The sequence below is a fragment of the Botryllus schlosseri genome, chromosome 7, assembly GCF_051294905.1.
Source record: "Botryllus schlosseri isolate E-star chromosome 7, Bs_hap1, whole genome shotgun sequence".
Taxonomy (NCBI): domain Eukaryota; kingdom Metazoa; phylum Chordata; class Ascidiacea; order Stolidobranchia; family Styelidae; genus Botryllus; species Botryllus schlosseri.
Window position 1 is genome coordinate 26358983 of NC_137242.1, and position 26906 is coordinate 26385888.

A 26906-nucleotide genomic window follows, 5' to 3' on the forward strand; every position below is an offset into this window, starting at 1 on the left:
TGTGGTTTTGACTCGAGTCAAGTCGAGTCATTTTCAATTCATCAATGACTCGAGTCCGAGTCCAAGTCACCGTTTAAAGGGTCAAGTCCGAGTCATAGTGTTATGACTCGAGTCGAGTTAAAGTCACAGTATTGAAGTCATGTTCAGCTCATGTTTTCAATCCTGCATGGGTGATATATCGAATTCTTAGCTTGGCAAACATGCTCATTTTCTCCCTATCAGAGTTTTGGCACGTGTTTATTTAGGCAGTTAACGGACAGGCCTCATTTACTGATGCTACAGATAACTTCACTAAGTTAGAACGTAAAATCAAATATCTGTCTTGTCAGTCTGATACATCACCAATTCAAGCATTCGGTTTTTATGATAAGCACATCGACCATAGCTCATAAATTGCTGATAGAGAACCAACAAGTTCACGGAGATACCAGCTGATAGAGAATCAGATGCATGTTTATGTAGAGGTATTTACACCAAGACAGCATGCTGTAAAAGCGTGCATGCAGCGATGTGCATTGTGCAGTGACAAAAAACAGATACCTTTTGATATTACTTAAGGTTTTCCCAATTGCATTACAGACTACATCCCAGCATCAGCATTGGAGAAATAATTGTACAATGGGGCTGTTCGAAAACATTTTTTCAAGTTTTCCGGCTACTCCTTAAAATTGTTAGACTGCCCAAAAAAATCAAATTTGGCTCAATTCCAACCAGTAGAAAGCAATGTTATGAAAGAAAATTTTAGAATAATTACAAATAGAGATTTTCGAATTTTACCGGCTATCTCATGATATTGTTACATTGTGTGAAAATATGATTCATAGCAAATTCCAACTAGAAGAAATGAAGTTATTAGAGTAGAATATTTTGGATATGAAAAAATAGTCGGCTTACTACTACTATGTAATTATATTACATGAAAGAATTTCTCACTAAAATTACTTCATTTATTTTCAAATCCAAAATTTTCTCCTATCATATCATTGATTCTCCCTTTTAAAATTGAGCTAGATTCAATGTTCTTTTTATGCAACGTAATCAAGTAGCCACCGAGTAAAATAAAAAAGAAGTTACTTTTGAACAGTCCTATTCTACAAACATCATACAGCATTAGCCATTCATTATTACTCACGTGCACAATGCATATACCTAGCAAAACCTCAAATAGACAGATGGTATTGTGTGTTTTCACAGACAGCAGATCACATCAATGATGAGTTACACTTTAAAAATACCAAAGTGGAAAGGAGATCCTCCGATATATTAGAGCGCGGCATGACCTTAGAATAAATCCAGCTCTACTGAATACACGTTGCCCTGGTGCACTAGTTGCAGGAATTGATAAGCATTATTGAACCATACTGAAGGGCATATAGGATACTCATTCTTTCGAGTCGCCCAAAAATGCAAAGAATCATCGCTTTCAAATCTAAACATAAGCTTATCGGTCTCTTCCAATTATTTGACTATCTGAGTCATTGCGTTGGCTCTAATTGAACTTTGCTTCGATTGTTTGCTTGTATAATTGAAAAGTCCCAAATACTTTGATTGCGGAGGATCTAGTACCTCGTCGTTAGATGATTTTGTACCTTGGCTGGTGATCCTCTATGAATGAGTGTCAGGCCCAGTCATCATCAATTCGATTATTTTCTGCCGCAGTGATATTCGGGATTGTTATGAGTAATGTAGATCCATAAGCTAATGGAAAGCAAATTTCGGATCGAACACGCATGATGTGAAGAAGATGGTTTCAGCAAACGGTTTGGGATTGCCGATAGGCCAATCCAAAGACCAATCAGTTGTGATCATGTTCACATTTACAAACACTCCTGCAAAACGCTTTAAAATAGAATTTTTCAATGCTTCCACTAATGCGTGCAAGTAATTGACAGTGATAGCGTGCCAATTGAATGGTTGTAGAGTGAGAGAGAGAGCAGGTTTGGTAGTTAGTACCACCCTGATTGGCATTGGGACGCAACAATGCTGTCTGGCGAAACGAGAGAGTAGGTCAAGAGCAAAAGAGCCAGACAGCATTATTGCGTCCCAATGCCGATCTCCATAACAATGAAAAATCCGAGGCTGATTGTGGGGGTTCCAGAACCACGAGCGGAATAACATTTATCTTTTCGTAATCAGTGCAGAGTCAGCTTTCGATTGATACCCGTTTTACCAAATTTAATGCTCGCCAAGCCGGTCGAAAATGACCGTCAAATTACCTGTAGCAAAATCGAAATTGTGGCGTGAATCAATTTCTGAGGCGTGAGATTTGGTTGTGTCGACGCCATATAGCACACTATGGTACCATTGTCTGTTGTTTTTACGGCGGCATATCTGATATCAGACGAGTGCAACGAAAGCAGTGGTGACAAATAGAGATGTTGGCAGAATTCGTCAGATGTGTTGAAATAGCCATTACGATTCGCAAATTTATTCATCTTCAAGTCATATAAAATAAGCCGAGTCATTGACTTGGGTCGAGTCATGCGTAATGACTCGAGTAACAAGTCGAGTCAAACCAAATATTGACTCGAGTCGAGTCATTTTCCCATTTCAAGAAAATGACGCGAGTCAAGTCGAGTCACAAAAAAAAAAACGTGACTCGAGTCGAGTCATGACTCGAGTCATTACAACCCTGATGAAAATAAACAGTTTCATCCGGAGAAGCACTCCGAGATACCCATATATCAAGGTTGTAATGACTCGAGTCATGACTAGGGCTGGGCACAATGATTCGAGTACTCGAATCTGAATCGAGTATTAATTGTGATGATTCGAGTCGAGTAGCAAAATACGATTTTTTCGAGTACTGATATTATACGCTCATCGCCACTGGAAGTTAATTTATCAACCAGAGTAGTAGTTTCGACAGTAATTTTCACTGTTGAAGCCTTGAAACCTTGATTGACCGTATCGTAGCATACGAAACATAGTACATAGCTACGAACGTTACCGGAACTAGCACATTTCCGAAGTCATGATCGTCCCACAACATTGTCACCAAGTGCAATAAAATCGGAATGGTCGAAAAATCACCAAAGTATCTTTCATGTGATGAATAACAGGCCTTCTTTCTTTGTGGTGGCATAAAATATACATATTTGAATTTTCAAATATTACGTTATGTTATGACGTCATAATGAGTGATACTCGATTACTCGACTCGACTCGAAGCATATTACGTGATTCAGAATCGAATCACTCACATACTCGAATTTGCCCAGCCCTAGTCATGACTCGACTCGAGTCAGACTCGAGTCACGTTTTTTTGTGACTCGACTTGACTCGAGTCATTTTCTTGAAATGGGAAAATTACTCGACTCGACTCGAGTCAATATTTGGATTGCTCGACTTGTACTCGAGTCATTACGCATGACTCGACCCAAGTCAATGACTCGGCTTATTTTATATGACTTGAAGATGAATAAATTTGCGAATCGTAATGTAGGGTTGCCATACGTCCGGAATTTCCCGGACATGTCCGGAATTTCACTGAAAAATCTGCGTCCGGGAGGAATTTCTAAAATATGCCTAAATGTCCGGAATTTTGAAGGCTCGAAGCAGGTTCAAAAGTTTATCGTAAATCAACATAAAAATATTACTTTCAAGCAGATTTATGCTGTTCAAAATTGTTCTTCGCGCCGCGCCCGAGTTAATGCAACGTATAACGCAATTATAAGCTAACGGTATATTCCTAGAGTTGGTTAAGGCCGATTGGATGCTTCAGTCACAGACGGTGGTTCCAAATCTTGGGGTCGGTAGCCTTTATCTGGGGATCGTGATGATGTTGGACGTAATCAGCTTGCTAGGCCGTGCGTGAGTTTGGGCAAGCTGAATTATTTTAGTTATCACCTTATCAAATTTTTAGCTTTGCCAACTAACATTTTCAAGTCGGAAATGAGGTTGCGACCATAAAAGGTCGGAAATCACCGGATGTGCAAACTGCTGGTGTATTTTATAGTAGCCTAATATATGGAAGAATCAATATTATTGACAGAATTCATACATAAAATTTAACAGCCAAATGCATATAGTAAGTGCCAACAACAACTTACATCGACTACGCTATGGTGACCCAAAGACCAGTGCTTTTTTTGGGCGGAAGGGGGCAGAAAAAAATGATATTTCGGACCTGATTACAACACATAAATAGATGGCCACACCACATGACAGGCCAGACACGGCCCGCCAGATGATTTCCTCCGTCCCATGGAGTAATCTATTGCAGACCCTAGCAAGTAGCAATCTGCAGAGCTCACATTAAAGATGGCCCAATTCATGACCTATGTTCCACTCCATTCCTGCATAGTGTACACAGTCGATGGGCAATACTTTGCAAGTGTGACGTCATATTGACCGTCAATGTGTTACCCGTCATTTTCAAATCCGCTAGTGGGCGCTAAAGAGTGTCCGGAATTTACTCCAGAGAAATATGGTAACCCTATCGTAATGGCTAGTTCAACATATCTTACGAATTCTGCCGACATCGCTATTTGTCACCACCACTTTCGTTGCACTCGTCTGATATCAGATATGCCGCCGCAAAAACAACAGACAATGGTACCATAGTGTCCTATATGGCGTCGACACAACCAAATCTCACGCCTCAGAAATTGATTCACGTCACAATTTCGATTTGGCTAGGGGCAATTTGAAGGTCATTTTTGACCGGCTTGGCGAGCATTAAATTTGGTAAAACGGGTATCAATCGAAAGCTGACTCTGCACTGATTACGAAAATATAGATGTTATTCCGCTCGTGGCCCTGGAACCCCCACAATCAGCCTCGAATTTTTCATTGTTATGGAGATCGACATTGGGACGCAATAATGGTGTCTGGCTCTTTTGCTCTTGAGCTACTCTCTCGTTTCGCCAGCCAGCATTGTTGCGTCCCAATGCCAATCAGGGTAGTACCAACTACCAACCCTGCTCTCCCTCTCACTCTACAGCCATTCAATTAGGCACACTATCACTGTCAATTACTTGCGCGCATTAGTGGAAGCATTGAAAAATTCGATTTTAAAGCGTTTTGCAGGACTGTTTGTAAATGTGCACATGATCACAACTGATGAGTCTTTGGATTGGCCTACCGATAATACCAAACCGTTTGGTGAAACCATCTTCTTCACATCATGCGTGTTCGATCCGAAATTTGCTTCCCATTAGCTTATGGATCTAAATTGCCCAGAACAATCCCGAATTGCACCGCGGCAGAAAATAATCGAGTTGATGATGACTGAGCCCGACACTCATTCATACAGGATCACCAGCCAAGGTACGAAATCATCTGACGAAGAGGTACTAGATTAAGGTTACCATATTTTAGCGAAGCAAATTCCGGACACTCTTTAGCGCACACTGGCGGATTTTAAAATGAGTTGTAACTCATTGACCGTCAATATGACGTCACACTGGTAAAGCATTTTCCATCGACTGTATACACTATACAGGAATGGATTGAAACAAATTGCACCGAAAGCCTGCAACTATTTACCAAACTTCTCTATCACATCAATTGCAAACGCTACCATGGTAACCATGCAGTGGAAGATTCACTATTTCGACACATTTCCAATTCATGATGACAAAACCTGACCCTTAGACGATTCGTGACTGAAATTTGTGAGTAGGACTTGGACGCGACCTTTCTTGGAATTACTCAGACTCGGACTAGCTCGATGGCAAAATGAAAATGACTCGAGTGCACTTGGAGTGACTCGGAATGCCGTGAATTTGTTGGAACCATGGACGCAACAAACTAATCGCGTATCAGGGGAATAGTAATAGATCTGAAGGTCGCAGCTTGGTATTTCGCTAACTAAGCAACTAGTTATGGCAAATATTGGCAATCTGTCAGTTACATCTTTGGTTATCAAGGCCACTTACAGGTATCGATTACCGTAGTGGTACGCTCCTACGATGTAGCAACAATGGGCCGTTCGGCGTTTCGACATTTCAATCACTAGGACACATTCATTAATATATTTATATTACATTTATATTTGTTTCTGCTCCTGTATTTGAAGATATTTGGCCATGAGATTAATAGCCTACTTATCAGAAGTAGCCTATACCAGAATCCTGGATTTGAATTACAATGCTCAACCTAAAAATGTTTTGCTATCAGATCAGTCTCTATTATCAATCTGTTCAATTCAAAATATTCATAGTAGCTGCAAAATTATAACCCGATAGCTTTTATGATGGCATAATACATTTGTCCGCCCATATGGTGTCTATATGTCAAGTACAACAACAATTCTATTCAAATGGTTATAAATGTGATGATTCTTTTCTGGTCAGGCCTAAATTTATACAAGAGTAAATCACATTTTGACAATGTGTGTTTACTGATAATCTACTGGATCGGCTCACTTTCAATAGGAAAATTCATTCCCGCCAAATAAGGCTTGCTTGGAAAGACATAGAATACCCCTATAAATGATGCGGCCCGCGGTGTCGCCAAAACTAGAAAACTGGCCAGCGGGCACATTTGAGTTTGAGGCCTCTGTGCTAGGGTCTACAATAGATAACTCTACGGGCCGGATGAAATCATCTGGCTGGCCGTGTCTGGCCTGTCAGGATTGTGTTTGGCAGTCCTGCTATACTGTTAGGTCGGTATCTGTATATGTACGTACATCTGTATATGTGTTTTAATCAGATCCGAAACAACGTCTTTTCTCCTCCCCCCTTCCGCCCTAAAAAGCAATGATCTTGGGCCCACAATAGGATAGTCGATGTAACTTGCTGGGCACTTACTATATACATTTGGCTGTTAAGTTTTATGTATTAATTCTGCCAATAATATTGATTCTTTCATATTTCTTTCCCACTTGAAAATGTTCCGTGGCGAAGCTCAACATCATCGCGATCCCCAGATAAAGGCAAACGACACCAAGATTTGGAACCACTGTCTGTGATAGAAACATCCAATCGGACTTAACCAGCTCTAGGAATATACCGTTAGCTTATAATTGCGATTACAATCAGACTTATTTCAGTAAATGATCGTTATTTATATTACTTTTGATTGCATTTTTGGAGACGGTGGTACCTGCTGCCCATACTAATATCATTATACGTTGCATTAACTCGCGCGCGGCGCGAAGAACAATTTTGAATAGCATAAATCTACTTGAAAATAATATTGTTTATGTTGATTTACGAAAAACTTTTGAGTCTGCTTCAAGCCTTCTAAATTCCGGACATTTAGGCATATTTTAGAAATTCCTCCCGGACGCGGATTTTTCAGTGAAATTCCGGACATGTCCGGGAAATTCCGGACGTATTGGTATGGCAACCCTATACTAGATCCTCCGCAATCAAAGTATTTGGGACTTTTCAATTATACAAGCAAACAATCGAAGCAAAGTTCAATTAGAGGCAACGCAATGACTCAGATAGTCAAGTAATTGGAAGAGACTGATAAGCTCACGTGTAGATTTGAAAGCGATGATTCTTTGCATTTTTGGGCGACCAGAATGGATGAGTATCTAATGCTCTTCAGTGTGGTTCAAAATTGCTTTTCAATTCCTGCATCTAATGCACCAGTGGAACGTGTATCCAGTGGATGTGGATTATTCTAAGGCCATGCCGCCTCAACATATCGTGATCACTGGTAATCATTGGTTAAAAGTTAATCAACGAAAGTTGTTGGATTAACTTGGTGATCAGTGATATTACACGATAATTTGCGGCGTTCAGTGGTAGGCCTACTGTTGCGAGATGTATCGGGTGGCATTGTAACTGAAGGTATACGGGAATTATATTGTTGTCATCTAGCAGTTGCTATCCTGAAACCTATGCGGCGGTTTTGAGACTGTCTACTACCTTGCGGGCTCGCTCTTCGACATGAATATTTTGTAACTATAAAATGAGTACCAGTAGCAAACGTTTCGAGGGTTATTATTTATTGTGAAAATAAGGCAAATGATAGACCAAAGGCGATCACAGCCTCGGGAAAGAAAAGGGATTCCTGCCTCCAATCGGCTAGGCTAGCGCAAAACAGATTTTACGCAAAAGTCGTTAAACTGAAACCAGGAAAGTATTATGAGTGTAATACAGTGCAAGCATGCAGTTTCTACAAGCCAACAACCAGAGCCAAAGAATTACAAATTCGTGTTCGGAATTATGGGAGAGCGGAGACGTTTCAGTACTTGATAACATTCCGAAGTAAGCACCACACAGCCGCGCATTGCAAAAATTCAGCAACTGCATAATGACGTAACAAACGGCCCAGCGCCGTTTCCTAGGCGCCTGCGTCAAATGCGTCACTAATCATTGATTTACAGATTGACAGTGAATCAGCATCCGTGGAATGCATGATGGGATATGGTCTAATCACTGATTACTTATTCAGTGATTAGATGATAATTTGACCACGATCTGAGGAATCGACCCTAAATGAGCTTCAATGCACACCACTGGAATATAGTATGAATAGACATGCACTGTTGGTACACATTGACCATGACACCGCGCAATTATGATCCGTTGCATGCTATTAGGCATTACGATATTCAGAATGGAACTGAATTTTCACAATTGCTGAATATGTTGCATCATTCATTTTTAATTTTCAATCTTGAATTAGAGTAAGCAATTAGTCCATATTTGGTTAGTTGATACACAATGCTGCATAGTATGACACCAGACAAAATTTTATACTCCTTGATTCTTCCGATCAGTTGTTCAATATGAATACGTTGTCTCGCCATCTTTCTTGTTGTGGAACAGTCTGGCTCAGGCCTTTGACGGTGTGCCAAATCATGTCCAGGAATATTTAAATCTAGATTCAATTTCTTGATTTCAGACTCAATAGTGAATCCCTTTTCTGCCATGATAGCATTTCCTGGTTCACCATAGCTGAACTCCATAAGTTTCTCACATTTCTTGTCGAATCCACATATTTCACTAATATTTCGATCTGAAAGGTCCCTTCCTTGTGAACAGTTCATAAAAGTAAGTCCCCCATAATCCATCAATCCTTTCGAAGTTGCATGTGATTTATTGACAGTCAATATTCATTCTAGTTTTGAGAAATCATTAACGAATGCAAATGATGCATTTTTAAGTACCACATATCTACATGGCCAAATCGAAATTTAATGAAGCAGTTACATACGGTTGACCCAAAGGTTTAATACTATGCTTACAGCAATACTATAAATTTGACGTCAGCAGGATAAGTAGGGCAATTCGGACAGAATGTATTGTAGTCTAGCATAAAATTTCAACTTCTCCGCATCTTCTGACATTATGATGCTTCTCTGAGAACTGAACTTCACTAGCAATAATTGTCCGTCAATTTGAAATTTTCCTTGATGAGTTTCCTGTTTTGTGCTTCTACTTCTTCCAGAAATTTGATTTTCTTGCGTTTCATCCATCGACTTCCTCTTTCAGCAGCTTCATTAAAGATATCCATCAAGCCTGCACAAAATATATAATATGTTTATTTTACAGAGCAACACTGCTGTACAGGCACCTATCAAGGCGTACTCGTCCGACTCATGCGTATCACCGCTATTATTGAATATATTGCTCTCAACACGCCATCAAGCAGATAAAATGGAGTGGAATAAAACGAGACACACACCAAGTCGATTGTGGCATCAAGTGTTACTGCATTTCAGATTGGACTCATTTTGAAACACAGAATTGTTTCATCTAAATTATGCCACGATTCAATATGTTTGGTACGATAATAGATATGTCATTTTATTAATAAAATGAGAATTCAGATGACTACAAGGAAGTCCACATGCATTTATCCAGATTATACATTCTTCCATGCATGTTATTGGCTCTGGGTAAGGTACAAGCGCACACCAGGAACGGTCTGGGTAGCCATCAGGGGCGTAGTCAGCCGAGATAAAAAGGGGGTAGAACTGAATAAAGCGGGCAGAATGAGCCTCTATGCGTCATACCTTTAGCGATAGCGACTTCTGTATTCCGTACGCTTTTCAAAGCGTAACTAATTGGCGGATCTAATTACTGAAAGCGAGTTAGCAATCAACAGCTTGCACGAGGATCGTGTGAGCAATCAACAACTTGCACGTGGATCACGGATCATGTTACGATGCGCACGCGCTCTACCCGTGACAGTGCAGGAGATCTTATTTGTATTCAAATAAGTGATCGACCTTGAAACAATACCAGAACAACATTTCACGACGAACAATCTATACAGCGCAGAATCTGTTATATCTTCATGAATTTTCACATGATTCAATTCGCGTGTAAGAGTAACGTCTTCTCGGCGTTTTAATTCCATTCATTTCGAACATGGCGCATAGGCTATACTAATTGTACCGGCGTGTGAATAATGACTTATTCGCAAAGCGGGGGAATCTCAAACAAGTTTCGGCGCGGCTATTGAAGGCTGAATGCGTCCCGGTGGGATACCGATCACGAAAGGCATAATCTAGTATGACGTATAGATGGTCATTGAGGTCTAGACAATGCACAACAATGGCGTCAAAAATAAAATGCGAATCGAATGTATTGTGTCTTCACGCTGTTTCGGGGAACAGGCTTGAGTTCGGCAAAGCACGAATCAGATGCGATTGCTTTAAAACATGATTTCACTCAGTTATAAGTTGTTATTTTCATGTTATTAATGTTCGTTATCGTTTACAATGAACTCTTGATGAGAAAACAACGCGTTGAACGACGCGACAAATGTTATTATTGCTCGACGACCGCATTCAGAATAAAGGGATTAAGCTGATCGCTAACCATCGCCAAGAGAAAAATGTAACAATGCCCTTTCACGCTTGCATAGACGCGCTTCCATAGACGAGAGATCGACGAGAAAAAGGCATGTAATCAGCGTCGGCGATCGGCGTCGCGCGCAGCAAATTGAAATTACGCGATAACGAGAAGAAATGTTGTTATTGCAGTAGCGTTGACTTGGGATTTTCGGGATAGAATCGAGCATGGAAGGGGGTAGAACGTTCTTCAATTCTACCCCCCTGGCTACGCCCCTGGTAGCCATCTCCAAGTTACACTGGCTATTAGCACAGTGTTTATCCGGCATTTGTCCTGATTGATTCAATATACATGAGCTAGAACAAAAATTGACGATTTCAGCTCGGAACAGATCATATTGCCTAACATATATCATATCCAGTGTAACAGTAATTTGCTAGATAATGATACAGAATGTACACTGTATTATGCCAAGCCCACATATCCTGACTCAAGATTAATCTAATACATGCAATTCGGTACGACAATCCTACAGTATACGACTAAGGACTAAGGATAATACAGCAATAGTTGCTTCATCCGAAAAGTTGTCAGAAATCCATTCATTTGGACATACCATGCTGATGAGTGCTTGCCACCATTCATGTTTATTGTCGGTTAGAACACTGCAAATACATAATAGCTCTACGTTATTACCATTCACCAAAGCCAGCTATTGCCAATTCAATGTAATCTTGCTAAAAACCTTCATTTTTCAACCCTTTTCCATAAGCGCTCATAGTAAGCTTGCCCGGCCTTGTTCTTTGTTTACATCCTGCAGCAACCTGATTGGTTCGTGTCAAAGGTCACGTAAGTGTCTATTGAAATTGTAATTGAGCAAAATGTTTGTCAAGTTACAATTACAATTACACAAAATAAAAATGCTCTAATTACAATTACATTACAATTACATTGAAAAATGTAATTATTACATTCAATTACAATTACAAATTACAATTGATCCAACTCTGCAAGAGAGCACACTATGATGTGACGTTCGTGGGGAGGAATTTAACTAGGACATGGACATCGCGCTCAAATATATATCCTGATATTTGCATAGATGCCAAAATAATATGAGAAATATTTCTGCAAAGAATTTGCTGGAAATGTTGATCTCAGGATCGTATAGATATTCTTGTCTATGACAAAAATCTTAGCGATGGTGTTTGTGAGAATCATTTATTCGCAAGAGTAACGTAAAGAATCTAATGATTATGTATTCTGATTTCGAATATCATGAACTTGGTAATCTATCTTGGATAGGCTTTTCAATATTCATGCTTGTATTATAAATTATTCAATGTAATCCACCTGAGACGTTTATTTATATTCAGATATGTAGTAAATGTAAGGATATAGTGATCTCGCCAAGATTTCGTGTTGCTATGTTGCTCAAAATTAAGGTAGAATTGACCAGATTTCCAAGAGATATCTTGTCAAAGCGGTCCATCATAGTTGCGATATTAATGGGCGACGGGTTCCAGTTCGACCGAGCTCGGCCATATGCTTATTGTTCGAACTTCAAGAGTATTTCTGGGTCCGCATTGCGCAGCAGTTACCACAGATAGGATTGTTGAAACGTCGTAAAGTAACATGAAATTAGCGCTGGCATGCATGTTATGGAATTCATGTCGAGGCAGTAATTGGATTCCAGTAGACGTACTGTTTCGATCACCAAGTTTTCCAATATTCGCATCCAACGGGTTTCTAGTCAACGATAGACAAATACAATACAGAGATAATAAGACCCGCATTTGGTCGGATGCCCGGATTTTTTCATTTTCACGTGGCTGGTTGGATATGAATTTCGAAAGGCAGCTCGCACCTCATATGCTAAACCAGTAGCCTACTCGATGTGCTATCGGGTGCCGTGAACTATTTATCCCTGTTTGAGGGTGCCGCGAGGTCGAAAAGGTTGAAAACCACTAGAGGGCCAATGCGTTATATATCTGCGGTGCGGTGCGGTGATCTCACATTAAAGTCGGAAGTCATCGCTTCCGTCAGTGATGAGCATAGGAAGGACTCGGATAGGGCTCGGACCTGATTTTGCACAATTTTGAGACAGTCAGATCGGATTCAGATTTTGCGGCAGATTTTGTTTCGATTATTTTTGGATAGTTCTGACCAGACGTGACATAGGAAAATGGTGTCTACCCAAATTATCTAAAAACTGCCAGAGTTGTCCCTAGTTACATCAGAGTTGTATCAATTACATTATGTCAATTCACTTAGAATTACTTCATTGCATGTTTCAATTACATTACAATTACTCAATGCTAAAAATATTAAATTACTGTTAAACTGACATTGATTAATTATGAATTCAACTTCGGTGGAGAGGTGCTATTTGACAGCCATCGCGACGTAATGTTTCATTCATGACACGTAGAATACCCATTAATTAAAAAAAACTCGAACGTTTTCGAACTATTCCTAATCATGAGGACTGAAAAATACAAACACAGATTATTTTCAAGCAACTGTTAACAATCAGAAGTGTGAGCGACTGGCAACGACTAACAACGAATAGGCTACAAGACAGGCAATGAAATGTAATCAAACGAATACATAAAGCTGAGTAAGGCAAATGAACTGTCATTGGAAAGGCGTCAGCCATAAGGATGATAGCGATGAGGTCCGTAAAATCAAAATAAATGCAAAAGGAAAGAAGCTCTTGATAAGTACAAATTGCAAAATTTCAATTCGCATTTTCATTTTCACTTGCTCGAAAAATGATGGATTGCATTTGATGAACATTAGAGTGTGAAAATTTTCTGGCCCAGTAAATTTCTTGCAGTATATAAGTTACCCGGAATTGAGAATAATCTTTTTATGGGACTGATGTTGCTGTTAGTTCCAAATAATCCTTGGCTAAAGTAGCAAGCGTGGGAAGTTTGGAATTATTCTTGCGGGATATTAGGGTAACGGGCGCGGGATGTTAGGGTTGGAGGTGTTTGGGGCTACAGTTGGGGTCCCGATTTACGAGAGACATTTTATCAAAGCGGCTCCACCAGCGTTGTGACATCAATGGGTTGCGGGTCCCAGTTCGGCCGACGAGTTCGACCATAGGTATATTGTTCAAGCGTAAAGAGGATTTTTCGGTCCGTGTTGCGCAGCAGTTACCGTAGAGAAGATAGTGGTCAGAGATTAATATGAATTTACCGCTGACATACGAGTCATTTGATTCACGTTGAGTCTAGCAGACACACTGTTAAAGTTTGTATTGTGAGAAATGGTTTCTAGATGCCATTTTCGATATCTAGCGACCGTATTCGAACTGCAGCAAAAAGATTGTCACGAGATGGTTCTATTGCTCTTCATCAATCTCTGTGGTATTGAGGTCATGTGGCGTCTCGTGATCTCACCTTAACCTTTTCCCTAAGGGGCTATTAGGCTACCCCTCGAATTGGGAAATCGGTCATACACCCATAGCTTTGACACTGGTGGAGCAATCTTTCTGAAATTTGGACAGAAGGTGATTTGTTGTCCTTCTAACTTTGGTAAAAATTTGGTAAAAATGGTCAACGTTTTTCAGACTTCTACTAGATTTTATGATTTTTCGAACTAATTTTTCGTGAATTATTTTTTGGCAAATTTTTTCAGTGATTTTTTTTTCTGGATGGTTATTATAGATCCTAAAGACCCTAAAGCTCCGGATGAAACTTTTTTATCCCCACAACTGTTATTCTCAGTAAAAAAATATATTTTTTAAAGTTTTATATTTACAAGGTATTTAGCTAAAATGACCCCAAAGGGAGGGACCCATCACATATAAACGAGAGATCCGGAGAAGCACTCCAACATACCCATACCTGGAAATTTTCATGTTGATTGGACGATTTTTTCTGCCTCAAAAATGACTCATAGCATCAAAAATCAAGTTTTGAGAAAAACGCCTTTTAATTTCAAATACACAGTAATACTCACTTCCTTCATCACATCGGCTTAAAACTATCTTATATTCACTGCTTGATATCGTGGAGAACTTGCAACAGCGAAGTATACAAAAGCGATCTAATTTTTCCAATGAGATCAGGATTTCGTGGCGGTTAGTGGTAGACTAGAGTTTAACGTCGATATCATTGTTAATCCTAGACCTGGAGCAATATTTTCCAAACCGTTTTTGACCACGGGATGATATTCCATTAGTGAAAGTTTTCCGGGACTCATGAATGGAAATAAAGAAGTTGTACTGCCGCGGTTCTCAACGATTGTGACCTCGCGGCAGGCGGCACCCGGTGGCAGGAATGAATACTTCGAGCACCCTTAGTGCAAGATTCGGGGAGTTGAATATTGAAAAATGCCACAGTCACAGTGGAGATAGCGTAGTGGTGAGCGTCGGCGTGTCGGAGGTTATTATGCGCTCCTCGTCCCCATGTCGCTGATTTTACGGCGACAAAAAAAGCCAAGTGAAAAAGACCCGAGAAAGATCGAAAAGAGCTTATAAAAAGGGCCGACGAAGAAAGATTAACACCGAAGAAGGCTGTTACATCGGGCACAAGGTCGAGGTGGATGCCAACTTAAGAGACCCACGGTCGTTCGGCATCCCCCTATCTTTCATTACATCGCATTGCACATTACGTTTGTGTCTTGGGCAGATGAAAATATAATTGGACGATTCATCCTTAATGGCCCTAACCATTCTCACATTTTTATGGTGGCGAATAGAATAAATAGGTCACAAACTTTGGCAAAACGTCAATATCAAGAGTAAAACCCTTCGTTTAGTCATCGAATTCATCCGTTCTTGAAAATAGGGTGAATATCATCCAGGTGAAAATGGAACTGTTCGGATTAATTGCCGTCTGTTTGTTATTTATCTTGGTTGGATGAAAAAAAAGACTCTCTCTCTCTATATATATAGGCTTACCATATTTTGGAAATCTAAAAGGGGGACACTTTTTCAGAAATTCAAGACTTGCAAAACCGGTGAATTTTTCCCACTTCGTGATCGGTTGACTAAAAAAAGGTCAACTTTCCGCTCAGATCTCAAAATACCATTTTTCTCTCCACATTGCCAGGTGAATGACTAAAAAAAGGTCATCTTTTCACTCAGAGCTAAAATAATCACCGTTTTTCGCTCCGAAATGCCCGCTGGAGCGCCACTTCGGTGCCAATTTGCGGTATATCACTCGCAATTTGCTCTAAATGTGACCTAAATTTTCAAACAAGAGGACGTATGGTAAGCCTATACCTCATCATCATCATTGGTTTATTAGCAATTTTATCAGTTCAATACACCACAAAAATGCGACACAATGAAAAGACAGGAAGATGTCGAAGCGACAAGGAGTAGTCTATGGAATCTGACACCCACCTTGGCCTAGGCGATGGAAAGAGGAGGCATGCACACTGAATGAAAGTAGACAAGCTAGTATAGAAAAAGAAAGCGACAATAAACAGGGCGGCTTGTCATGGGAAGCGAGATCGATAGGTCAGTCGTGGTCCGGTAATCTTGAGGATGGACTGTATTTATTTAGTAGTAATTGCTTGTATTTCGACTTGAATGTGGACATGCTCGTCGACTGTCGGATGGCCGGCGGGATACTGTTCCACACATCAGGTCCGGCATATTTGATAGAGCGATGATCTTTTCGGTCGATCATATGATATTTGGACGACGTGGACGCGCGTGTGTTGTATGTACTTGTGCGCTTTTGATTCCGAGGTAAAGAAGTCATTGAAATATTCGGGGCAACGACCGCAGTGGAACTGATACATAAACTTGGCGATTTCTAGTTTCCGCATATCTTCTATGTTTAGGACGCCGAATCTCTTCAGCAGCGACTTGTTTGATGGGCAGCCAGGCCCCTTTCGGGCCCTAGCTATGATTCGGAGTACTTTATGTTGTAGTTTTTGCAGTGGCTTGAGTGCAGTTTTACTGGCAGCCCCCCAACAGAGGATGCCATAGTGTACCTTCGATTGGATTAAGGATTTAAAGAGTATCAGAAGAACCCATGCTGGCACAAAGCGCTTAAGGCTGTAGAACAGGCCGCACTTCGGTGATAATTTAGTTTCTAGGGACTGAATATGACTCTTCCAGGACATGTTCGAGTCCAGTAATACCCCGAGATATTTGGCATTATCTGTGTTGGAAACGGGCTGACCAGCGATATTAACGGTTAAGTTATTTTTTGAATTTACTGTCAGCAATTGCGATTTCGAGGCGTTTATACCTTACGGCCTTAAAAAGCGGGACGTTTGGCTGACTGGTCGGGACGCCGGGACAAGACGTTAAAAAGCGGGACTGCCCCGTCTAAAACGGGATGTATGGTAAGCCTCTGGGGCACGAGCTAAAACGGTTATGAAGCAGGAACTATATGACGCTAGATGGCGTAAACGTATCACTGTTGATGTCGGGGATTTCCCGCTAGAACACAAGGCAGATGATGATTTTCACAGTCAAAGCTGGTTCTGCACAACAAAGTCACCCAACTATAGTTGTCATATAGTAGTCATAGTTGAGTGACTTTGCTGCACAAGGGCAGATATGTCAACAGATTTTCATAGGCAAAGCGGTTTCTGCGTATTGTAGATTAGAGTAATTTTCTCTCATGTCATTCAATCATATGCAGATTTCAGACGAGGCATTTGGATTCATTGCCCTAATAAACAGGCATAGTTATTTTAATCATGTGTCAAAATAAGCAATATTTCAGATTTTATTTTTGACACTGTCATAAATCGAAATTTGTAGACTTGAATTATCACGTAAACGTTCCTTATAGTCTTTATTTTCAAATGGAAAGTACAAAACGTGCTGCGGTATCCACTCAGTGCCAACATACAATATAAGGAAATCAAATTGACGATGTAAGAGAGAGAATTCGCACAAGACGAAATGATTGACTGCGCTGACTGCTATGCGTGCCTAAATTACCATACACATAATAATACTTTTGAATCACCGCCTGCATCAATCGCCAGTAACTGGCTTCAATTTATTACGTGAAAATTTATAAAAACCTTTTTCACCCAGTATAGTAACTGTTGCATTGTCAAAATTCTACCCAAGTAGTTGAACTGTTATCAAACCTGACATGATCTCAGCTCGTTACGACTAGTTTGTTTAGTTCTGTAATCAAAAAATGACATCTTACCAGACTTGATGTACTAGATAATTCTAATTTGAGTTGTCTAATTGAGCGAAATGCCGGTATTCTAAATTCTAATCTAATTTGATGAATATTTCCTTGTTCTAGTTCTAATCTATTTTGTGAAATGTTTCTGTCTCTTACTGTCACTTCAATTCTATTCTAATTTCTGGTTTTCCTAAAAATGCCACAAGAGAACTGTAGGCTGTAGTGCGAAATGATTCCAGCTTGTTGTACAGAGATTTGCCATTCTCATGATATTAACTGAACTTGATTCATTTTCCAAGTTTTCGTGAATTCAGTAATTCGAATTCTAGTATAATTTGAAAAAAGTGTGTGCTATAAATCTAATTTTAATTTAATTTTGAAAAGCTGAAAATTTTCTATTTCTCTGGGTCTGCTTCTTACACGGCCTTTTAAGTTACTCAGTCCTAAGTACATCCTTATGACCTTTCTCAGTTGCTACTTCCAACAGAGCATAGGGCAGGGTAGCAAGATTTTTTCTTGCTTCTGCATTGGACCATTTCAAGTTCTTTGAATAGTATCATTTTGTATTGCATTAGACCAGTGGTTCCCAATTTTTTCGACTCATCGCCCCTTTTCAAGTTGCACTCCGATCATCGCCCACCAAATATTGGGAACCGAAAAATGGGCATAAAAACTGCAATATTACCGGCGAGTTGACTAAAAAAGGTAATTTCTCTGACTTGACTCCAATATAGCCATATTAACGCGCTATCGCCCCCTTCGTCCGTTTTCTCCCCCTATCGCCCCCTTTGTTCGCCCCCTAGACCGCCAAATATGGCCCAAATTGGGGGTGATATGGCCCACATTGGGAACCACTGCATTAGACCATTTTAAGACGTCATTCAATTGCTTACCGATTCAGTGTATGGTGGATGTTGTTATGGAGACACACTTACCCCTCCCGTTTTTCGCATCTCCCCTTAGTCATGACTTGGTGCCGATTTTATTGCATCGACATGCTGTTACCGACAGTCTGCCGAATTTGCTGAACTCTTTTTCCATACCACCGCGAATGATAGGTCCTGATGTCACATCTTGATTCTGTGTATTCTGATGGAGCCTTTTCTATGCTGCTTTCAACCTTAGTGGCTTGTGGCTGGTCATGATTTAGGCCTGTGGCGCTCTTGTAATATAGATACGAAAGCAACACAGTCCAAAGTCAATCGCCGTTGCTTCTAGGTATAGTTGATGGCATCGAATCTACTCTTGGCCAATGTCATTACCGATATCTTAAAAGTTTGAAGATTTTTGGCTCAAGCCTAGATTTTGGCGCAGGTATTTTGCCAGGTTCTGGCCTGAAAGACAGATTTGGTCTTAATTTCTTGAACAAATATTTTAGGAGAAAGTTTTAAAGACCGATTCGTGTCAAAACCAAGATATTAATTGCTTGGTAAATAGAGCCTCGTGCCAGGGTATCCTTCGCTGCATTCCATCCCATGTGGTGTCACGATATTACTGTGCAAAGTCAGTTATAAGATATCCACTTCCTTTACATAACATTATCAAGGTATATGTCACTTACCTCTCAATAGTTGAAGGGTCAGAACTACATACACTGTAGGCTAAGTGCGATACTAGTATTTGTGGTGGGCGATTGAGTTGATATAAATTATAACAGCAGGAATTTGCTAAATAAATAAGTGGTCAATTTCGGGTCTTCTAGCCAAGAATCGCACCATGTGTAGAGATAGTTGATACTAGGGATGGTGTGAACGGGAGGTTCACGTTCGCGTTCTGTGTGTGAACCTCGTAAATTTAGAGGTTATCGTTCACAACAGAACCTTGGTAGGTTCTGCACTGTGAACCTTCAGGTAAATTGTAATTTTCACTCTGTTGTAAGATCTTTGGCTCAAACTTGTTGCATTTCAACTGTGGGCCACTCCATGCATGGTGCTGGCAGCATAAAAAAATCAACGCTTAACGAGCATGCACCATGCACCTCGACAACCTTGAAAGTTTTAGTTGCTTTGTTGCAAATATTTTCTCGGAATAACCAACTTTCCGTTTGTGAATATTTAGTGACTCTCTGCTGTGAGCTTGATCCGCGATCACACAACATCACGAGCGATATACGTAGTCAGCGAATGATGCTTATTCAACCAATCAATGACATTGATATCGTCTTCTGATGTGAAAAATCGAACGGGCGTACCGGGTCAATCTTGACTTCATATCTTTACTGTATCATTAAAACCAAATCCGTGCGATTAAAGTGCTTGCTACTGCTGCATAACTTGTTGTTGCTTGTGGTATCGGTGGCGAGTATAGAAACCCGTTGTACACTCTGCTCAGTATCAATGTAGCAATACTCAGACTCTGAACAAATTGTCCGGTCTGGCTAAGACCGTTAAGGCGTAAGCTTATATTCCTTGGTAAGTCCTCGTCGAAATTGTTGGCAAAGCGAAGGAATGTATTGATTTTACGCAATTATTATATCCTTTGATTACCGCTTTTGATACATTTAGCGACGTTTAAAACGCCGATATGTACTTCAGCATTGTGGCATTATGTGGACCGAGTCTTCGCTAGGTATCGTGTACATTAATATAGAGGCTATCACTTCATTGGAAGATAGGGTTGAAATTAGCAATATGACGTCACGTGACTTCACGAGGTTCACGTTCGTGTTCACACAGAACCTTTCAAAAAGGTTCGCGTTCACACGAACCTGAACCTTTCAGAGGTTCACACCATCCCTAGTTGACACTACTTGAATAGAATACTGAAGTATTTTCTGGTAAAGGTAAAATAGTTTCCCACATTGCTGCTATTCAAGTAGAATAATATTTCCTGGTAGAGGCAAGATAGTCGCGCTCACTGGCGCTATGCAAGTATACAAGAGAAATAGTTCCTGGTAGATTGGAGATAGGTTACGACATTATCTTACTCTTATATCCTCAAGTATAGGCCTAATAGTTGTCGAACTTGGAAACGTTGACAATATAGATACACCCTTGACCATGATGTTCTTTGACTAGCAAAATTCATATTAAAATAAGACCAAAGAAACTAAATGAGTCACAAATTGTCTCAACAAGCTAATTATGTCTTGTGCACTCATTTCACCGTTGCTTTCCGGTCTGATTGTTGTGATTTAGACCACAGACCACGAGGTTTCTTAATTAGAAAAATTCCTCTTGAAAACAAGACCAAAAAACTGATGCATCATTAATTGTCTGGGTAAGAACGCTATGTCCCGTAAGATATATTTAACGTTGATTTATTTGTTTGATTATTACAACGGCACCGCGCTCCAACTGTGATGTGGTCCCAAATTAAGGAAAAATCGGGTAAACCAGCTATTTTCTTCAGAAAGTTACTGTAATGGAACTGCAATAAATGAAGCTTTCAAAAACGCCCCGTTCCATTCTAGCTGGCGCGGCTGCGCATGTTCGCTTCTTGCCCCGTTGCGAAATTTCGAGCAGGATATCTTCTATGTTGTACTTGCTCGACCCAGGCGGTCTCATTTCTTCAAGTAGCCTAGCACGTGAAAAACATATGATGCGTCGCTCACTTTGCTTCTACATGATACAACATCACAGACTTTCAATGCCACTTGCAACGAATGTATAATCAATTACCATACTAGTCGAATTTCAGTTGTACACTACCGGTACTGTTCTGTCTGCTGTGCAAAAACCTTCTGATCTAATAAGGAATTAATGTAGATGCATATTGAGTATTGAGAAATGCACAATCCACCAGAATGATATATAGTGAAGGTAGTGCCGGTTGTGCCTCGTTATTATTGATGTGAAATGATAGTATTTTGTAGTGCATACTGTACTGCGACAATATCCATTAGCCAACAATCTATTTGGTGACTGTAAGTTCATTCGGTTGATTTCCTGAAGACGTCTCCTTGTATTATTTATAGTGAATCTAAATATGTGCTTCAGAATTTTCAATCGTGGCTAGTATTATCGGAACAAGTGGAACAGCGACAATATTGTGCCAGAAATTTCGCAACGGGTTGAGAAGCGAAGACGCTCAACTGCGGCAGGTAGAACGGAACGGTCCGTTATGGAGAAATCCTTTAATTCCAGTTCCATTATGATGTCTTTATGAAGAAAATGGATGCCGCTGATATTCTTTTCCCGATTTTATCTATAATTTGAGACCGCATCACTTTTAGAGCACAGCGACCCTTCGAAATCTAATAATCGTGACAATTCAGTATGCTCTTGAAAAGCTCAATCAATCTCAATTTTAACACCTCACTTTATCAGCAGCACTGAAATTATAAAAATGTCAGGCCATATCATTTTACCGTCTATAATTTGACACCCATAGCTAATTATTTTTTTCAGTCCGATAAGGTATCTCATTTTTTGAGGTGCATTTAGCTCGTTACTGGATTGGGGTCGTTCCTGCCAGAACAGTTTCTGGTGCTTTTATATGCTCTTTGCCGAATTCGCCTGCAATGATAAAGTTATAAATCATCATGTGTGACATGGACTGCTTTCACATTTGCGAACAGTGGCATTTATGCTTTATCAGTTCCATGGATGCTGGTTTTGCTTCCATAGTCAGCTATCTATATCGCGTAAGCTGGTGACCCGCATGGAAGACAGTTTCTGATTGATTCCTCGTCTGGTAGTAGTTAAAGACACAGTGATTTAAAATGTATCTTGTTAAGTACTGAATCGCGGACAATTTACCTAAGAAGGGAAATGTTTGTTGCCCTAGTCCAGGGGTGGGGAACCTGCGTCCGTAGGATGCATGTAGCGGTAGGTTTGAACGGCCGTGACCATGCAATTCAATTAGTATGTGTTGGCGGCCGCCGGCCTGAATATTGAATTTACGAATTAACTCCCGAAATTTTGGGAGATTTAATGGCGCGAATCAATGCGACTTCATTTTTCGTTGCTACTATCGCCCTTTGCAATCTGTGCCCCAGAGTACAGATGCGAACAGCGGTGGAAAATGATGTAGGCCTACCTCATATAGAAATACCAACTTGGAATCGTTTTCTCCAAAAAGAAAACTGTTTCAGGTACGTTTGGGAGATTCCAATATCTTACCACTATACCGACAATCCTGATGGAAGGTGAATGAATAACAGCATGCAACAAAGTGACTTATATGACAATTGGCCCACCCAAATATACATCATCATTTACAGCTTGCCATAGATTTTCGAAAACACTCCCTTCATCAACTGTACCGATGAATCTGATCACATTGGCTGAGAAAGGATAAATATCTCATAGAAATATCTGAAACTACTAATATTACTGACAAAATTAATTTGTGAATCTGTAATTATTCTTGCATGACCAGTGACCACTAGCGATTTCAATGCGTATAGTTAGACAATTTCAAAATGTAGATTAATCCGGAGTTCACCGGAAATGGACAATGGATATGGACAGTTTAACATGGGTATTTGGTGACCAGTAGGGCTACTGGCTACTTGATAAAATTCTTAGATTAGTGACAACAACGCTGCACACCAACTTTGGCGCAATTCCAACCAAGTCTTGAATTTATTTAAAAAAATCCAAAAGTTGTCGGTCATTCCCATAAAATTGTTAGGCTACCGTATCAGTAGAGATGATGCTCACCAAATTTGGCTCAATTCCAACCACTAGAAGCGACGTTATTGCAGTAGAAAAATTTGGATTAGAATGAAATAGTATTTACGGTGACTAACTCTATAATTATTTATTATGAAATCATGGAATTGGAAATTTTTCTACTGCAATAACTTAGGTTTTAGTGGTTGGAATTGAGTTAAATTTGGTGTACATCATATCTACTGACAGGCTAACAATTTTATGGGGTCAACAGAAAAATTTTAAAAATTTTTTGTTTTTCGTTTTTAATGATAAATTCGAAGCTTTCTATTGTAAAAAAACGCTTCTACTGATTGGAATTGAGCCAAAGTTGGTGTACGGCGTTGTTTTCACCAATCTAACAATTTTATCAAGTAGCCAGTGAAATCTGAATTTTTTTTTTTGTGAACAGCCCTAGTGTCCAGTTAGTTCATTGCGACTATATCCTGGAATGCAGTCGTAGGCTACACCAGTAATCGAAATGCGGCCGTGAATAGCAAAAAGGTTGCCCTCCCCTGCCTTAGTCGCTCGACTAACTCCTCTAATATCAGTGAATCTTAACCGGGACTCCCTGAATCAGTCTCGTGAGTTCTGCTGGAGATCAAGACACATCCAACTCATGTGTAAAATGTGTATGATTCGTGATGACAAGGATGTTCCGGTCATCCATGGCTGCGGGCAATTACGCGCGAATAGTTGTCAAATATGGACTGTTGCGTTGTTACGTTGCTTGCATTGGTTACTCCGGAGAGGTTGGGGTCTGAAACTGAAACACAAAATTCTGAAATGCAGATTATTATATCTAATATGTATTAGTTCATTTGCAATTCAGTAACTGGTATCACGCTGTTCAGTGTTCAGACTTGTACAAACTGCGAATTGAGTTACTGGGACGGAAAGGAAAGGACGTAGTTTATTTTTGTCCTTGATGTTCATTTTGCGGCATATACACCGACTATATATATATATCGGCTTTCAATTAAATAAAAGGGCAAAAGAAAACAGGAAACAAATGAACATCAAGATAATGAGTTTTGGGCCCTTATTAAGCGCCTCCATCGTGGGCGGTCGTGGGCGTCTTCGAGCGATAGCCCGCGTTGCGCTAGCTCGGTCTCTATTGTTGAGCGCCATGTGGTTCTATTCCAGCCACCTCTGCGCCATGGCTCCGTCGGAATGTGGTTGATGATGGCGGCATCTGGTTGATCGTCTTGATGCCGCACTAGATGACCGATTAAGCGTAAGCGTCGTTCAGCAGCCAGCAAACGGCATGGGACTGTTTTTGTGAGTTTGCGCAGAGCATTGGTGGATATGTGCTCCGGGTGGTGGATGCCGAGTGCGTAGCGGAGGAGTGCATCGTAGTTGGCGTTGAGTGTCTTAGCCAGCTTTTCTGTCAGCGTGAGTGCTTCTATTCCGTAGAGAAGAACCTGCTCGACAGTGGCACGGAAGATGCGGGTCTTGAGCTGGGTTGAGGCACTTGAATGGAAGAGGCTATGTAGCCGTCTTGCCGCGCCCCAGGCCTTTGCTCGCCTCGCCTTGAGCGCTTTTCCAGAGTCAGCGACGTCAATACCGAGGTATACAAAACTCGTTACATACTTGAGATCGATATCTCCCAGTTGAATTGGTGTCGCGTTCGCCGGTAGAGCTGGTATGGCCAGAACCTCAGTCTTCTTAGCGTTGATCTGGAGGCCAACAAGAGCGGCGGCGGCCTCTAGCTGGTTAATGAGACGCTGTGCCGATACGGCGTTCGGGGCAAGCAGGGCTAGGTCGTCTGCGTAGGCAAGAATACCTACGTGGATTGCCTCGCGAGTCGTACGCGTGCGCGTTCCTTGCCGTGGCCGCCATTCAAAGAAGTTCGTAGTATCCGGGAAGGCCGTTCGTAGCACGAAGTCAAGGATGACCACAAACAAGAATGGTGCCAGGGTGTCACCTTGAAGCACACCAGCCGAAGTGTTGAAATCTCCGCTTGGGCCGTCATCTGTTCGGACTCGCGCTCGTGTGTCAGTGTAGAGGGCCATAATGGCGTACGTTATCACCTCAGGAATTCCATAGAATCTGAGGATCTCCGCCATGGCTGGGCGCGAGACCGATTCGAAGGCTTTCGCGAAATCAACGAAGACGGCCACAACATTCTTTTTGTGTGAGCGGCAGGTGTCAATGATTGTGCGCAGTGCCAGGATGTGCTCTGTTGTACCGCGGGATGGTCGAAATCCATTCTGAGCATTCAAGAGCTTGGTAGAGAGTTGCTCACGTATGCGAAGGAGCAGTACTCGGTCGAACAGCTTGGCAGCGGTCTGCATCAGGGAGATGCCTCTGTAGTTCGCTGGGTCACTCGCAGCGCCTTTCTTGTAGATAGGGACGATTTCGCTCTCGAGCCACTCGGGGGGCACCGGGCCGCCTTCGAGGACGCCATTCATGACGTCGAGGAGCACAGGTGCAACGCCCGAGGTGTAAGCAGCCGTTGGGATGCCGTCCGTGCCGGTGGCCTTGAATTGTGGTACTCCACGCATGGCTGTCTTGAGCTCACCTAGCGTGATCAGGGTTGTATTGATCGCTAGAGGATTTGCTGCTAGTGAAGGCGGTGCAACGAGCACAACGATGTCTGGTGCAGGTGTAGATAACAGGGTCTCGAAGTGTGCTGCGAGGTCTTCCGTACAGGCCTTCACGCGGGTCCTCTTGAAGCCAACTAATTCACCGATGGCTTTCCAGGCTGCTCTTGATCGGCCTGCTTCAAACTCATTTTCCACGGAAAGGGCAATAGCTTCGACTCGTTCCTTGCGATGACTCGTTCCGACACCGACTCATGGTACACATACACACGATCTGCGCATATGCATACTATGAGTGCATGATGTGCATATGCCGCTGGACAAGGAAGTACGGATATAGCCTTTACGGCTTTCTAAGTCATGCACCACCCCTCCATGCTATCCAAGTAATGCATGAGCGCCAAGCAGGGAAGCCATGGATACCAGTGTTACTAATCGGGTCTTTGGTCTGACCTGGCCGGGAATGGAACCCATGACCTACCGATCAAGAAGCCGGACGCTTAAACATTACGCTATCTTGTCGGTATTGGTAGTTGTACTGGTAGTTGTCAGTCAACTAACTACTATGTCTTGAGTAGTTCTAGTTGTAGTTGCGGATTTCGAAAAGTGAGTACTTCTAGTTGTGGTTCTGGAAGTGAGTAGTTCTAGTTCTAGTTATGCATTTAATAAAGAAATAGATGCGGAACAACTAGTAAACAGATGCCTTTGTTTTACTTGTTACGTCATACCACTGTTCGGTTGTGTGACGTACTTGCAGCCATTGCTAGCTCAGAATCGTCACTACTAACATTGTCGTAGCCAGGAGTTTGCATGATTTTATAGAGAGAAAACCCTGCCATTTCAGCCGATTTGATTCCGATGAAATAAAGATCATTGAGTTGAATTGAGTATGCCGGTAGTTGTGTTTTAGTTAGTCAGTTGCGGATTTTTGAA

At 41.1% G+C, this 26906-nt stretch overlaps 1 long non-coding RNA gene across 1 annotated transcript; it reads right to left on the minus strand.

Annotated features, from left to right (window-relative positions):
- Window positions 1-9117: 9117 nt before the first annotated feature.
- On the minus strand, window positions 9118-11605 carry LOC145442293 (uncharacterized). The gene is made up of 2 exons (XR_013916013.1): window positions 11452-11605; window positions 9118-9425 (listed from the first exon to the last, which is right to left on the minus strand). It is a non-coding gene; the product is annotated as an uncharacterized LOC145442293 (long non-coding RNA).
- Between the last annotated feature and the right edge of the window lie 15301 nt (window positions 11606-26906).